The sequence below is a fragment of the Callithrix jacchus genome, chromosome 1 (assembly GCF_049354715.1).
Source record: "Callithrix jacchus isolate 240 chromosome 1, calJac240_pri, whole genome shotgun sequence".
NCBI classification, from domain to species: domain Eukaryota; kingdom Metazoa; phylum Chordata; class Mammalia; order Primates; family Cebidae; genus Callithrix; species Callithrix jacchus.
Window position 1 is genome coordinate 162,809,190 of NC_133502.1, and position 13,707 is coordinate 162,822,896.

At 42.7% G+C, this 13,707-nt stretch overlaps 1 long non-coding RNA gene and 1 pseudogene across 2 annotated transcripts in view; one reads left to right on the forward strand and one right to left on the reverse strand.

Moving 5' to 3' along the window:
* Nucleotides 1-1,636: 1,636 nt before the first annotated feature.
* LOC118147917 (small nucleolar RNA U3) lies at nt 1,637-1,712 on the forward strand (annotated as a pseudogene).
* A 200-nt stretch (nt 1,713-1,912) lies between these two features.
* The window catches only part of LOC144582746 (uncharacterized), a 56,013-nt gene continuing 44,218 nt past the window's right edge, over nt 1,913-13,707 (reverse strand). For both annotated transcript variants that reach the window (XR_013536138.1, XR_013536139.1), the window contains exon 4: nt 1,913-10,577. This is a non-coding gene — a long non-coding RNA (uncharacterized LOC144582746). The remainder of the gene's footprint in view (nt 10,578-13,707) is intronic.

Below are 13,707 nucleotides of genomic sequence, written 5' to 3' on the forward strand. Positions count from 1 at the left end.
TATATCATTCTTAATGACGATATAGAATATATCATGATTTCTTTAAGCAATCATGATAGTGTTTTTGGACACTTCAATATTTTAACTTTCTCTTATTGTCAACATAGCTCTAACAGTCTTCTGTATTCTTAACCCTTCCAATAAATTCACAGAAACATAACAGTTCACCAAAAGTCTATTTTTTTTTAAAGGCTATTATTAATACTTTTTGCTAACACTCATCAAAAACACTTCACAGGTAGAGTCTCCCACCAGGAGGATATAAGAGTGCTTCCTATTACCCACTCCTCATGAACATTCTGCTAAGCCCTGGGGAACTTATTCTTTTTATTCTTTTCCAATTTGAAAAGCAAAAAAAGAAAAAAATAGTTGCATGTATTTCCTAGGGCTACTGTAACAAAGTGCCATGAACTGTATGCTGAAAATAACAGACATTTATTCACAGTTCTGGAGACTAGAATTCGAAACGCAAGGTAGCAGCAGGGCCATCCTGCCTCTGAGACCTGCAGGGAAGTCATTCTTTGTGTCCTTCTAGCTTCAGGTGTCCTCCTAGCTTCTGGTGGCTTGCTGGTAATCTTTGGCGAGCCTTGGCTTGCAGCTGCATTACTCCAGTCTCTGCCTTCATTGTCATTCGGCTTCCTCCCTGAGTGGACCTATCTTCTTATAAGACACCCATTGGCCGGGTGCAGTGGCTCATACCTATAATCCCAGCACTTTGGGAGGCCAAGGCATGTGGATCACCTGAGGTCAGGAGTTCGAGACCAGCCTGACCAACATGGTGAAACCCCATCTCTACTAAAAATACAAAAATTAGCCAGGTGTGGTGGCATATGCCTGTAATCCCAGCTACTTGGGAGGCTGAGGCAGGAGAATCTCTTGAACCTGGGAGGCAGAGGTTGCAGTGAGCTGAGATCATGCCACTGCACTCCAGCTTGGGCAACAAGAGCAAAACTGCATATCAAAAAAAAAAAAAATTAAAACCAGTATGTTGAATTAGGAGGCAGTTCTACTCCAGTATGATCTCATCTTAACTAACTGCATCTGCAATTACCCCATTTGCATAGTTCCAAATAAGGTTACATTCTAAGGCACTGGGGGTTAGGATTTCAGTGTATCTTTTTCACTTTCTTTGGCGGAGGAAGACACAATTCAATCCTAATATTGGTATTGCATTTGTTTTTTGTCCCAGCTACTCAGGAGGCTGCGGTGGGAGGATGACTTGAGCCCAGGAGTTTGAGGCCAGTCTGGCAACATAGTGAGACCTTGACTCTTAAAAAAAAAAGTGTTTTGATTACTGAAAAAGTTGAGTATTTTTCCATACATAACTTTGTTCATTTTTCTACAACAGTCTTTGTCTTTTATTTACTTATAAGAACTCTTTACATAATAAAAATGTTCACACCTAAGCCCTAAGCTCTTTTCTTCTTTTACTCAATCTCAAACACAGCAAAATGTGTCCAGACTTTGGAATATTTGTAAAATTGTCAGAGTATGACTCGCCCTGGATGCTGCTCTCTGCCTACTGGTATAGGGCGAGAATCCTCTCCTTAGGGCCCCAGGTGGGGAATGTGACATTTGTGACTTCTGTATTAATCAAAATATGCTAGATTATGCCACATTAAAAAAAAGTGACCTGAAGACTATACTTTCAGGATCATTTCTATAGTTTGTTTTTAGAGAAGTTTCTCTGAATGTGTAGAGCACTAAAAAAACAAACAAACAAACAAAAAAAAACGACCCCAGAAATATTGGTGGGTCACCCCGCAAAGATTTATTTCTCACTCAGACTACATGTCCATTGCAGGTTGGCTAAGACTCTGCCCTGCACCATTACTCCAAAACCCAGGCTCCTATTGGCACTCCCATCTGGGCCATTAGCATCAGGAAAATGGAAACCACACTATGACTTTAACAGAGAGAATTTAATATAGGAAATTGTTTTCATGAGCATTAGAGGACTAAAAAGTCAAATGAGAACAGTTAGGGAACACTAAGGGTTAACTGCAGGAATGAAAGATCAATCCTAAGCAAAGGCCACCCCTGGATTTGGGGGAATGAAGGGAAATTGGGATGATCAGAGCCTAGCAACTTAGAGGCAGGGCTGGCCACACAGAGCTGGTACCCAGATCTCTGAAGCGGGGGAGCTGCTCAACTGGTACAGGCACCTCACGGTGCAATAAGGCTGGCTTTGGGAGGGCTGGAAACTGGTACCAACTCCTAGTGCCAGGAGGAAGGGCTGTTGCCATGGAAACACTGAGAGGATCGGCAGGCAAACAGGAGCGAGCAAGACTCCTCTCTCCTCTCCTTTGCTTGCAGCCTCCCGCCATGCTCACTAATGGCAAAACCAAAGGGAGCATTGGACAAAAGAACCTCAGCATGGCAGAGTAGAATACAGAAGAGTGCACAGAGCTAGCCAGATGGCAGAGGGAAGGGGAATGCGATGAACCAGGAACTGTTCTGCAAGCGTCCATCAGAAGTGACACCACCCACATCCCCTTGGCCAGAGTAAGTTTGGAGGCTAAGCCCTGCTTGTCAATAGGTAGGAGAGTAGTATTCTCCTCCATGAAGAAGCCTCCAATGTTATGAATGGTAAGTACGGAACAGTCAAGCACAACTTCAATTCCGCCCCCAGATTCAAACAGGCTTTCACCTGGTGAACATCGATCTGCTCAGCTGTACCTGGAGCTTCCTCCTATGGCCAGTGCCTGGTTCAAAAGTATGCTAAGGTTTTGTTGCTCAAGGCACGGTCCAGCAGCAGCAGCCTCACCCGGGATCGCTGAAGAAATGCAGACTCTTAGCCCCACCCCAGATCTACTGAATCAGAAACTTCGTTTGAACAAAGTCCACAAGTGATTTGTATGCATTCAAGTTTGAAAAGCTCTTCTCTCTTGAACCTGAACCAGAAGGAGAGTATGCCTTGCACATAAGCCTGGGCAGGGTTTTGTTTATTTTTCCCCCCGACCCACCTGTATCAGCAACCTTGAATTACAATCAGTCTCTCTTAGATTCTGGAGTTAACTTGAGAGCTCATCTTAGTTTTCTACGTTAATGGGAATTTTCTTTTTTTCTCTTTTTTTCTGCCTAGTCATAAGGATTTAGTGAAAAGCTGGGAGGGACCACACTGGGGATCGCTAGCCATTTGCCACTTTTTTGCGATTTCTGAGCTTCCATGTCCATAACTCTAACTTGCCTGGTGCCTGGTTTGTAACTTCACTGGAATGCCATTCCGTTAATCCTTCGTAGAAGCTGAGGGTTGTGTTAATTTCCTAGGACTCCTGCAACAAACTACCACAAAGTCGGCCACTTAACACAAAAGACACTTATTCTCTCACACTTCTGAATCCTGCAAGTCCAAAATCAAGGTGTCAGCAAGAGAATGCTTCCTCTGAAGGCTCTAGGGAAGAATCCCTCCTTGCGTCTTCCCAGCTGGTAGGTCCTGGCAATCCTCGACTTCTCTTGGCTTGCAGCCACATCCCTCTCATCTCTGCATCAATCTTCACATGGCCATCTTCCCTGTGTCTCTGTGGGTGTCCTGCCCTCTTCTTATAAAGATATCAGTGACTGGATTTATGACTTACCCTAAATCCAGGATGATATCATCTCTAGGTCTTAAACTAATTATATCTGCAAAGACTCTATTTCCAAATAAGGCCATCTTCTGAGGTTCCAGGTGAACATAGATTCTGGGGGTCCCTATTCAACCTGCTACAAGGGTAAATGCCTGTTGTCCCTGGGACTTACTCCTCCAAGACCCAAATCCCAATGCTGGCTCCATGGTTCTGCCATAGGGATCCCCCTGAGTATCCTGACCTCTTGCTCTAATTCTATGTGGGGCACAGCAGTGACATGAGCCAAGTGTTTCCCCTGCAGCTGGGATTGCACTAAACCACAAATCCAAATGCTGCAAAATAATTAAAAACAAATCACTTTGCTTTTATAGCATGCAAATCCAAGTCTACAGCAATTGACTGTACAAAACCAATTATTTTAAAACAGTGCTTTCAATTTTTCATATGCTGTGGATTCTCCTCAAAGCAGCAGCCTTAGGCAACTTATAGTGGATGAATGAATGGGTGGCTGGATGGCTGGATGGATGAATAGATGATTGGATAGTTAGATGAATGGATCTGTGAGAGGTTGAATGTATGGGTGGATGGATAGAAAGATGGATGGATAGATGGATGGATGGATGGATGGCTAGAAAGATGGATGGATGGATAGAAAGATGGATGGATAAATAGGGGAATGGATAGATAGATAAATGAATCTGTGGGAGGATGAGTGGATGAGTGGATAGATGAGTAGAACAGTGAAATCTGTCAGTTATGTTGTTATGTTTCTTTGGTATCCTTTCCCCCTCTTCTGGGAATAGAATTCTTCTTTCCTAAGGATTACACATTTCCTGTGAATATGTGGGGCTGAACTTGACCTCTCACACTTCACCCTGGCCATGTGTCTCAGGCCTAGATAATCAGACTATCCAAAACTTCTGGCCACAGAAATAGGTTTTAGTCCAGGACATGCAAGCAAGTCAGACCAGAGTTCTCCCTGGGACTTTTTGGCTGGTGCCAGCAGTAGACAACCTCTCCTGCCTGGGTTGCTAAACTGCTAAGAGACTTGTTTAAGGTTACTGGAGGCTCTTTTACGTGCCACAAGCAGAAAGTCTGAATGAGGATGGGAAGATGAGAGGTGGGAGAAGGGAAAAAGAGGAGGAGGGAAAGGTGAAAGAGAGGAAAGAAGAGGAGGAACAGGAGGAGGGGTACTAGAAGCAGTCCAAGACATAATTTAAGCCCCCAATGTGGGGAGCCAGTTCAACTCCTGGACTTTCCAGCGGCATAAGTCAATTTCTCCTTTCTCTGACTTAAGACAGCTTGAGCTGTATTTCTTTCACTTATAACCAAGAGAATCTTATCAGTGCAGAGTGAGGGAGTAAATAAATGAGTGAATGAATGATCAAATGAGTGAATGAGTCCCATAAATATCAAACTGGTCAATGTTTTTTCCTCCCTTAAGACCTAGACCTGCAAAAATAAGGATTTAATGAGATATCCCTGGTTTCTACTCAGGCGTCTCTGATTGCTTCCCTTATGTCTGGTGTCGATTCTAACTCTTGAAATGTAAATGAAAAATGAAAAGGAAAAAACAGCCAACTAAAAATAATAAATTTCTGGAGCTGACATTCTACTGTGGCTGCGGAATCCAAAGCTGGGAGTTATTATAAAAGAATGACTGAAACAAAAATCAATAAAATTTAAAATTCCCCCAAAGCCTTCTTCTCCACCTTCCCATCTCCATTCAATCTGAAATAGTGAGAGCAGGTAGACATGCAAATCCGACCACACATACCTATTCCCCCTCCCTTCCCCATCTCCTAGAACTTTTCCATCATCCAGAACTTTCCAACGGCTTTTCAATGATTGACAAAAAGCATCTCTTGGGGGTTCATGGAAGTCTCCCCAGATGAGGTGATGCCTGAGCTAGATCTTGTAGACTGGGAAGGACCCAGGTACAGAAAGATGAAAAGGACTCTGGACATGGAATCTCAGCATGAGTTAAGTCACCAGTGGTGGCCAAATGTAGGCAGTGAAAATGGTCATAGTTGAGGTTGAAGAAGTTACAGAAGTCAATTATGAAATTCCTTGTAAGCTGGGCACAGTGGCTCGTGCCTGTAATCCCAGTGCTTTGGGATGCTGAGGTGGGAGGACTGCTAGCCAGGAGTTTGGGATCAGCCTGGGCAACATAGAAAGACCTCGTCTCTACAAAAAATATAAAAATTAGCTGGGGGGTGGGGGAGGCGGTGTCTGGGCATAGTAGCTCACACCTATAATCCTAGTACTTTGGGAGGCTGGGGCAGGTAGATCACTTGAGGTCAGGGGTTCAAGACCAGCCTGGCCAATATGGCAAAAGCCTGTCTCTATTAAAAATACAAAAATTTTCCAGGCATAGTGGCAAATGCCTGTAATCCCAGATATGTGGGAGGCTGAGGACGAGAATTGCTTGAATCCAGGAGGCAGAAGTGCAGTGAGCCAAGATTATACCACTGCACCCCAGCCTGAGCGAGAGAGTGAGAATCTGCCTCAAAAAAAAATAAAAGAAAAGAAAAAATCAGGTGGTGGTGGTGCATACCTGTAGTCCTAGCTACTGAGGACGCTAAGGCAGGAAAATTGATTCAGCCTAGAAGTTCAAGATTACAGTGAACTATGATTACGCCACTTGGGGCACTGCACTATAATTACACCACTGCACTCCAGCCTGAATAATGGAGTAAGATCTTGTCTCAAAAAAAGAAAAATAAGTAAAAATAAGATAAAAGTACATGTAAATCCAGAATTTTTCTGTTTCTTTTATTGTCCTCCGCGGACCACCTGTAATGGGCTCTACAATGGGCTTTGAAACAATACCAGTCACAGACCCCCATGCAAACCCACTTAGGAGAGGATCTGTTGGGGTGGGGGTCACAGGTCTGAATTTGCATGAAGTGCCCCCAGGTGGTTCAGATGCTCCTCGAGGTTTCCAGGGAGAGTGTATCAATTAAGACTGTGTGTGACTTCAGTAGCAGAAACTGAGACGCAATTACTTAATGAAATCGAGATTTCCTTTCCCCACATAACAAGAAGTGTGGGGCTAGACAGTTCTAGGTTACTGTGGCTGCTCCAGGAAGTCCTCAGAAAAGCAGGGTCCTTCGAGCTTAACGCATGACTTTCAACTTCCTGGTGTCAAGATGACTTCTCCAAGTATCAATTTGTGTGCCAGACAGAAAGAGGGACTCACAAAATATTCTTTGTTCCAGTTGAGTCCATCCCTTTCTATCAGGAAAACCATAGCCTCCCAAGAAGCCCCAGACTGTAGATTTCTGCCTACATCTCACTGCCCCAAGCAAAATTGGAAATCTACTAGAAAATAAAAAGGAGAGATTGGATATAAGGTGAATAGAAAGGAAGTGGTATAGGAAGCTATGAATGGCAGACCCCAGGTGGATTTCAGTCATCCTCTCTGCTGATAGAGGTTTGACAAGGAGCAAGGCAGAAGCAGAGGGAGCAGTTGGGGGCTGCCGCAGCCCATCAGGGAGAGATGATGATGGCCTGTGGATGATGACCTGCAGATGATGACCTGCACAGGCTAGTGGCTGTGCTGATGGATTCAGGACATACTTAGCAGGTCAAACTGACAAGACTTGATGGATTGTATGAGAACAGAATGAGGGAGGGAGCATAATGGGGAAAGATGTGCAATGAAGGAAAGGAGGAAGTGGAGACCTTAAGGATGTTTGTAAGATTCTGGCTTCAGTCCCTGGGAATATGACGCCATTCCTAAGTGAGCTTGCAGCTAGAGAGAGAGAAGTAGCTGGAATTGCTGTGTCGTCTAGAAATATGAAATCTTGGCATCTCATGTCGGAGCTCAAACTACAGGGGTGACTGTGATAGTCAGGAAGCATAAGGTAAGACAAGCAATGGACCACGGAGCTCTGTGTGCCCCACACCGCAGCGGCTCAGGTCACCAGAGAGATGAAAGCAGAACCATTTCAAATTTTCCTTGAAAACCGTCACTTGCAAGAAGCAGTAGAATGCGCCAGGTTCCGAAGCCCACCCTCTCTCTCCCTGGCCCAGGGAGCCACCAAGTTGTTCACCTCCACCCCCTCCCTGGGAAACCATCTAAGTTCTTCTCCTCTGGACTGAAAAAACAGTAACAATAGCTAACACAGATTGAGTACACATCACATGTCATTTAATTCACACAACTGCTCTCATAGCTCCACTTTACAAATGAGGAAGCCAAGACTTGGGAAACACAGCTAGTCAAGGTCAACACCAGTACAAGCCCAGAAGTGACTCCAAAGTTGTAAATCTCAATCACTATGTGATACCACTTCCTAACTTCTAGCATTTTCTGCCCTGAATTTCAGTTATTTCCACCCTTGTTTTATATCCCCTGTTTAACTGCAGCCCTTTGAGATTAGATTATATTTTGGATCTTTTCTTAATAACTGTTGAATAGGCTAGGTGCCATGGCTCATGCCTGTAACTTCAACACTTTGGGAAGCTGAGGCAGACAGATTGCTGGACTCCAGAAGTTTGAGACCAGCCTGGGTGACATGGTGAGACCCCATCACTACAAAAAAATGTACAGGTTAGTTGGGTGTGGTAGTGGCATGCACCTGTAGTGCCAGCTACTCAGGAGGCTGAGGTGGGAGAATTACCTGAGCCCATGAGGTCAAGGCTACAGTGAGCCATGATCGTACCACTATACTCCAGCCTGGGTGACTGAGTGAGACCCTGTCTCAAAAAAAAAAAAAAAAAAAAAAAAAAACCACAAAAAAAACTGTTGAATAAAATAATTCATTCAGGCCTTAAATTATGGCCCTGGGTTTGAACACAGACATGCTCCCGTCATGAATCCTTTCATATCTGATCAACCTTAATATACCCTTTAGGACTAGACTTAGTTCTTTTCAGTGTATAGATATTTGTGAAAATTCTGTTGGTGGTTATCTTGATTTTGGAGATGAAACAAGAGCAAATGTCAATTGTTAATGAACTTCAAGTACCATTATGAGAAACCAGTGTCCAAGTGGCTGCTGCTGATTCGATTGTAATACTTTTTGTTCTTCATCTGTAATCCCAGCACCTTGGGAGTTCAAGGTGGAAAACTGCTTGAGGCCAAAGATTCAAGAACAGCCTGGGTAACACAGTGAGACCTTGTCTCTACAAAAAAATAAATTAAAAAGAAAATGCTGGGCATGGTGGCTCATTCCTGTAATCTAAGCACTTTGGGAGGCTGAAGCATTAGGATTGCTTAAGCTCAGGAGTTCGAGACCAGCCTTGGCAACATATCAAGACCTCATCTCTACTAAAAATTAAAAGAAAAAAATAACTGGGCATGGTGGCAGGCACCTGTGGTCCCAGCTACTCAGGAGGCTGAGGCAGGAGGATTGCTTGAGCCTGGGAGGTGGAGGTTGCAGTGAACCAAGATCTCGCCACTACACGTCAGCCTGAGTGACGAAGTAAGACCCTGTCTTGAAAAAAAAAAAGTTCTTTATGACAATAAAAGTACTTCTCTGAAACAAGATAAAGCAGTTGAATAAACACAAGTAGGCTCCTGCTTCTAACGACAGTGTTAGGGACATTAGTAAGCCTCTGAGACTAAGTCCTTGCACCATCCGGGCAGAGATGAACCAGTGGGAAGCAGACTGTATTTCTATTGATGGAAGTCGAGAGAAGGAAAAGATAAGGAAGCTGAGGTGTAGACTTTGTGGGAGGCTGCCATGAAGCACATCCTGCTTGTTCAGGTGACACTGTAAGCGTCAAACTACTGGCTTTCCCCAGGCCTTTAGGAGAACCCAGGCAGACGTCTGGACCACAAAGAGTGATGGCCATCTAATACCAACCACATCCATGCCAAGGGAAGATGTCTGAAGGCAAGAGTAGGAAATTAAGGGGATTGAGGGACTAAGGCCACCATTTATTTCTTTTCAATACATATTTCAGATGGGTTTCTTTCTTTCTTTCATTAGAGAGCTGAGCTCCCTGTCCTATTTGGGCAGATGGTTAGCCTAGGAAAAGGGATAAGCTCTCTTTTCTGCCCTGAATTCCCTCAGCAGACCCACAGACCAGCCTCTGGATTCACATGAATTATACTCTGGTTTGCTCTTCAGAATACCCTTGTTATATTAATTTAGGGAGCATAATAAATCTGGAGTGAAATATGTTTGCTGCAAATGCTAATTTGCTCGATGAGCATATCAATTAGATCTCTGAGGCATAGAAATTATGGCTGTTAAAGATATCAAAGGCCATTCCTAGCTCTCTCCAAAGTAGAAAGGCAAGTGATTATCTGCTGAAGGGGTTGGCTGTGGAGGAGTTAAGGTACAAATATTTAACACCAGTGAAGTGTTAGGCCCTGTGCTGGGGACTGCAAATTCTGCAGTCCCAGAAACCCACCATAGATCCGAAGTTGTTTGCTGACAAAAATAATAATAACAACAAGAACAATAACCTCAGTAACAACAGAGAAAGCTTCTACTTATTGAGCAATTACCATAGCCTAGATATTGTGTAAGGGCTTTACAAATACTAACTTACTTAATCCTTGCAACAATCCTATAAGGTACTAGGTACTATTACTATTCACAGCTTGTAGGTGAGGAAATTGAATCAGAGGATTTTTACTTCTGGCTAAACTGAAAGAATAGGGATTGTATGTACTCTCCCTCCTGAAACAACTGAAACACTCAACAACAGTTCGCAAGGCATCGCACATGAATCAACAAAGGGCAGCAATCCTTGAGACATGGGAAGGAAATGAGGCCAGCCTCGTGATCATCCCAGCATGCTTCCTGGGGAAAGTTTTCAGTCCTCACTGCTGACTTGGGGAATACAGGAAGAGCCCAGCATGCTCCCTGAGTTAAGGGTACAGAACTGGGTGTCCAAAGAAGTCAGGGCAGCCAGAGTTTGTAGGGCAGAGCACCAGAAAGAAGAGAGCTTAACAGAGAACTCTGGAACTCTGCAGAAGGTCACTCACAATTCTTCAGCATACTGATCCATGCACGGGGAAGCCACCGAGGCCAGGGAAAGAACCACCTGAAAGAATTAGAGGAAACACTGCTCAGAGTTCACACAGAATAGCAATAGTGCCTGTTCCCAACAGCCTGAGTGGTTCAGAGGACCACTATGGGTCCTGTAATACTAATAAGGGGGGAAAAATTAACACTAGACTAAATGCTGCTCTGGTCATGACTAACGAAACTTAAAAGGAAACCCTAAAATGATCAAACGTCCCCCCAAAACAGCTCAAACAATGTATTTGAGAAATATCAACTGTGACCTGGCCAGATAAAACGTTTAAGTGGATGCACTAAATGTGTAAAAGTTAAAGAAAGATATACATTCTATCATTTCTGATTGTAAGTATGCTGCCTTAGCTCATTTGGGCTGCTATAACAAAATACCACACTCTAGGTAGCCTATAAAAAACAGACATTTATTTCTCACAGCTCTGGAGGCAGGGAAGTCCAAGATCAAGACATCAGCAGGTTCAGAGTCTGGTGAGGACATGCTTTCAGGTTCAGAGACGGCACTTTCTTGCTGTGTCCTCACATGGTGGAAGGGCTAGCTAGCTCTCTGGGATCACCATTATAAGGGCACCAATCCCATTCATGAGGGCTCTGCCCCATAATCTGATTGGCTCCCCAGTTTCTCACCTCCAAATAACTACCACCTTCGGGGTGAGTATTTCAACATATGAATTTTAGGGGGATACAATTCAGGCCATAGCATATATGAAATTAAAATTATCTCTATTTATTATATTTATTTTTTATTTATTGAAGGAATACAACAATGTCCAGCACAATTCAAGGTAAAATTTAAAATGTCCAGCATTCAATTAAAAAAATAACCACACATGTAAAAGCAGAAAAATAACGAGAAAATTGAACCCGGGAGGTGGAGGTTGCAGTGAGCTGAGATCCTGCCACTGTATTCCAACCTGGGTGACAAAGTAGAGTGAGACTCCAGCTCAAAAAAAAAAAGAAAGAAAGAAAAAAATAATAATAATGAGAAAGTCAATCAAGCCTGACCCAGAAATGACATAGGGGATAGAATTAGTGGCTAAAAATTTTTAAATGGTCACTATAACTATATTCCATATGTTCTAGAAGATAGAGGAAAAAATGAATATGTTAAGTAGAAAAAAGATTTCTTTAAAAAAACAAAATTTCTAAAGATGAAAACTATAATATCAGAGATAAAAGAACATCAAATGAGACTCATGGCAGATTAGGCAGTAGAGAAGATTAATGAACGTAATGAAATAGCAATAGAAACTATCCAAAATTAAACACAGAAAAAAAAAATACCTTTTAAACATGAACAGAGTGTTAGAGAACTGTGAGATAAATTTAAGTGGAAAAATATACATCAGATTCTAAAATCACAATAAGATACCACTTCATACCCACTAGGATGGGTATAAAGTAGTACTTAGGAATTTATAGGATTAATGCCTGTATTAGAAAAGAAGAAATATCTCAAAAAAACATGAAAAAATAAAGCTATAGATCAATATGCCTCAGAAACATAGATGCAAAAATTTTAAATAAAATGTTAGTAAATTGGATCCATTCATACAAAAATTGGTAAATAAATCATGACTAATCAGGAAAGCAAGATTAGTTTAACATGAAAAAAAATCAGTGTACTTCACCAAGTTAATAAACTAAAATAGAAAACCATATGACCATCTCAATGGATACAGAAAAAAGTATTTGACAAAATCTAACATCTGTTTCTTTTATCGTTTTTTTTTTTTTTTTTTTAGAGATGGGATCTCACTATGTTGGCCAGCCTGGTCTTGAACTCCTGGGCTTAAGTGATCCTCCCACGTCAGCCTCCCAAAGTCCTAGAATTGCAGGTGTGAGCTGTCACCTAACACCTGTTTCAGTCTAACATCCATTTCTGATTAAAAAAAAGGCCGGGCGCGGTGGCTCACGCCTGTAATCCCAGCACTTTGGGAGGCCAAGGCGGGTGGATCATGAGGTCAAGATATTGAGACCATCCTGGTCAACATGGTGAAACCCTGTCTCTACTAAAAATACAAAAAATTAGCTGGGCATGGTGGCGCGTGCCTGTAATCCCAGCTACTCGGGAGGCTGAGGCAGGAGAATTGCCTGAACTCAGGAAGCAGAGGTTGTGGTGAGCCAAGATCGCGCCATTGCACTCCAGCCTGGGTAACAAGAGCGAAACTCCATCTCAAAAAAAAAAAAATTTCAGGAAATTAGGAATAAGTGAGAATGTCCTGGTATAAGTCTGTTCCCATGCTGCTATGAGACTGGATAAAAAATAGAGAAAAGAGGTTAAATTGACTCACAATTCTGCATGGCTGGGGAGACCTCAGGAAATTTATAATCATGGCTGAAGGCACCTCTTCACGGGGGGCAGGAGAGAGAATGAGTGCCAACAGGGGAAATGCCAGACACTAATAAAACCATCAGATCTCATGAGAACCCACTCACCATGATGGCAACAGCATGGGGGAAACTGTCCCATGATTCAGTTACCTCCCACTAGGTCCCTCCCATAAAACGTAGGGATTATGGAGATCACAATTCAAGATGAGACTTGGATAGGGACAGAGTCAAACTGTATCAGCTCTCAACCAGATAAAAGGGCATCTAGTGAAAAACCTTCAGCAAGTTAAAACTGAAATCAGTACATTTGCGAATTTCGCAGACAGAAGGCTTCAGAAGAGGGTGTACTTGTTTTAAACTAGATTTCTTTTTGTTTGTGTGATGTATGGATTTTATTTACTTAGTTTCCTGCCCCTGCAAGCACAGAAAGCTGAAAACTAATTTGATTCAGTTTTCCCAGATGCAATCTCGTGTGTATTTTATGTTAGTTTTTAAAGTTTTAGAATTTTAACCAAGTCAGCACAAAGTGACTATATTATTGTTATATGTCCCCTACAAAAATATGCATGAGTCTGAGATTTTTCTTTATTGTAAAGCAATTTAGACCTCTGTGTGTCTAATAACATTCCATCTAGATTAAAATAAAAAACCTTCAGCAAATATTATACTCAATGATGAAAAGGTAGGACTCGGTGTGATGGAGCACACCTGTAATCCCAGCTACTCAGAGGGGTGAACTGCTTGAGCCCAAGAGTTCCAGGCTCCAGTGAGCCATGATTGAGCAACTGCACTTCAGTCTGGGC